Here is a 3,555-nt window from a genome sequence, read left to right as displayed (position 1 = left end):
AGGCAACATCAAGGACACTAGGAGTCAAGGAGCGCCGTGGTCCCGTGGTTAGCGAGAGCAGCTGCGGAACGAGAGGTCCTAGGTTCAAGTCTTCCCTCGAGTGAAAAGTTTAATTTTTTATTTTCAGTTTATGTGACAAACTCTTATGTTTTCATCACATTTTTGGGAGTGATTATCACATCCACAAGAAAACCTAAATCGGGCAAGTTATAAGAACCTTTTTACCCATTCGCCAAGTGTACAAGATAGGTGGGTCGACAACATATTCCTGTCATGTGACGCACATGCCGTCACCAGTGTCGTATACAATATATCAAACGTGTTTCTCTGTGGAGGAATCGGTTGACCTATGACCTTACGATCAAATGTTTTCGGTTACCATTGGAGAGGCACGTCCTTTCGTCTACTAATCGCACGGTTTTGCGGTGCGGTCGCAAAACACAGACACTAAACTTATTGCAGTGAACAGAGACGTCAGTGAACGAACGGACAGATCATAACTTTGGGAAAATAAAGAAAGTAAAATTTTCAGTCGAGGAAAGACTTGAACCAAGGACCTCGCGTTCTGCAGCTACTCACACTAACCACGGGACCACGGCGCTCCTGGTCGTGCGGTAGCGTTCTCGCTTCCCACGCCCGGGTTCCCGGGTTCGATTCCCGGCGGGGTCAGGGATTTTCTCTGCCTCGTGATGGCTGGGTGTTGTGTGCTGTCCTTAGGTTAGTTACGTTTAAGTAGTTCTAAGTTCTAGGGGACTGATGACCATAGCTGTTAAGTCCCATAGTGCTCAGAGCCATTTGAACCACGGCGCTCCTGAGCTCTCAGTCTCCTTGATATTGTCTATCTTGCGCATGGACTATTCAGTTTGTATATTTTACTAATTTTTTTCACGGTTCCACACAACTTCTTATTGTTATCTCGATTGATCTGTGTTCAGTTTTTCACGGCCTATCCACTGTGCCAACTTATAACTAAATCTGAGAGGGGTGCGGTGGGGAGGTTCCCTTATAAGTCCCATTTTGTCATTAGGTTGGCCTTTAGAAAACAGATGCGCTTTATTTAGTGGCAGTAAGTTTTTTATTTCCAAATAGACACCATAACAGCCTTTAAGAAAAATAATGGGAATTTTTTACACGGTACTTAAATGGCGATTGCCTCTGTTAAATCATATGTAAATTATGCTAAAAACAATTCCATGAGGACAACTGAAGTTCCGAAGAACCTTTGACATGATCATTAAGCTAATAATAGGCCATTCGTATATCTTGGGTTTCGGATGCTAGTTTGAAGGCGGCTTCTGCATTTATTAAGAGTGTGGTCATACTGGTTCTACATTTAAGATACTAGTAATTTTGATCCTTGGCCGGTAGCAATTCCGTGTTTAACTGTGTATCTCGCCCCAACCTGTTAACTTTAACTAGCGTCATGAGGCGAGTTAACATTAAGTGGCACTTTTAACTTAACTTCATATTAGTACTTGGATTTCTTTTAGAGCCGGGGCAAATTCCTTGGTTTTATTTAAACTTTTCACTGATTAAGAGAGCTTTGCTATGTATCTTTTAGTGCACTACATATCCTCTCTCGGCTTGTCGTCGCCGGGGGCCTTAGTCCGGATGTCTACGTCTGTGATCTGTTGTGTCGTCTGCGGATTTGTGCCAGGACCTGATGTGGGGCCGCTCTATTACTTTATTGTAATTTTCACGTTTTGGTGTGCGTCGGCTTTTATTAATATTTACTGTTTGATGAATTGTAATTTCGTGTGAAAAAACTTCATAGAATATCTAAATTGTTTCGCTTCCGGTCTTTCACATTTAATGCTTCTTTCAAAAGGACGAAAGCCTTTAACGTGTTTTTTTAGCTGAGCCTTGTACTGTTGGTTAATAAATTGCTTCGTAATATTCAACAGTTTTTCCCCGTCCTCTAAGATCTGTTGGTTGGTGTCATCCTAAGATGCAAGCTCTTGTTCCCTGTTTTAAGAACGTTAAACTTTAGTCTTCCTATAAGCGGCTAGATAAACTAGTCAAATCATGGGAGGTAGGAGCATACTACTTCTAGTACTACTACGCCTAGTAAAACACTGTGTTATTCAAATTAACGGTTGGCGGATTTACTTATAGCAAGGAAGGCGTTGACATTCCACACGCAAAGACCCGCATAACCACAGACATCTTCTGTCAATAGCATCTGCAGTGCCTTACCAGCACCACCAATGTGACCGTCACTTGAGCAACGTTATCTATAAGAGGGAGTGAAAAATAATTGTGTATCATATGTGGCTTTTTTTATAAACGATTTTTTGTTTTCAGTTTACGTAAGATATTTATTATCTTCCAGAGCATGGCAAGGTACCAGTATACGACCTCGTAAAGAGGATTAGACAGAAACCAGCATTCTAGAAAAAAAGGCAATAATCGCAACAGACAAACTGGTTTTTGGGCTAATTCCGTTAGAGTAATTTTGAAGGTGGAGGGGAAAGGAAAGGAAAGGGAAGTGAAGGAACTATTGATATCACCTGCGTCGAGACTTATGCGGAATCTGCGGCGACGAGTGAAAATGTGTGCCGCAACAGCATTCGAACACAACATTTCTTGCCTATTAGGCAGTCGCGTTACCCACTTCGCCATCCTGACACGGTGTTCGTCACAGTTGCAAGGACTATCTGGGCACATTTCCTGGTCCACCCACATTCCCACCAAGTGCCATCCGCAGAAGGTCAAACGTAGTTATGCATCAGCATTGAAGATGGTGGACCCATTGCCAATCGAGATGAATCAGTTCTTTCGGACATATTCGAAAAAACAGACACCACGCATTCATATAATTATTACTTTCATTTTCGGACATTTAAAACAAGTCGTTTGTATATTAGCAAACAAGAATTTGCTTAACATGGGAGCTATTTTTGTAGCATACTAGTTTTTCTTCCAGCCTCCGTAGCCTAATGGTTAGTGTCACGCGCTTTGGTGTGGAAAGACACGGTTTCGATTCCCGGTACCTCTCCACGTTTTTTGTACGTAGTGGGAAGCCTAGTACGGGATCTATTCAGCCCTTATGAGGTTAACTGAGGACCTCTTGAATAAAGAAGCAGCGGCATCATCGGGATTCATCTGCTGCCAATAGCAGCTGGAGGGATTGGTGACGTGCTGACCACTTGTCCCACGATCACAGATCGGTCCTCGTGTTGCCTTCTAGGCAACAGTCGGCCATTTTTTATGCAGTGGGGAGGTCTAGTAGAGGATATACCCAGCCCTTGTGAAGTTAAATGGAGAACTGGTTGAATAATGGAGAAGTGGCATCATCAGGATTCATCTGCTGGCAATCACTGCTGAGGGAGTGGTGACATGCTGATCACATGTTCCACGATCACTGATCACTCCATGCACTGCCTTCTAGGCAGCAGTCAGCCAATCAGAGCACGCCTAACGCCTAATCCATGGGTAGCATTTTCTTTACTTTACTGTTGATGTTTGTATTTATCACTTTCCTTCAGGCAGGTACCACATAAGCACAAAATTTCCGAACTGACAACATTTTCGCCTTCGACTGTAATCATTATC

The sequence above is a fragment of the Schistocerca serialis genome, chromosome 5 (genome assembly GCF_023864345.2).
Source record: "Schistocerca serialis cubense isolate TAMUIC-IGC-003099 chromosome 5, iqSchSeri2.2, whole genome shotgun sequence".
NCBI classification, from domain to species: domain Eukaryota; kingdom Metazoa; phylum Arthropoda; class Insecta; order Orthoptera; family Acrididae; genus Schistocerca; species Schistocerca serialis.
This window is presented reverse-complemented; position numbering follows the sequence as displayed.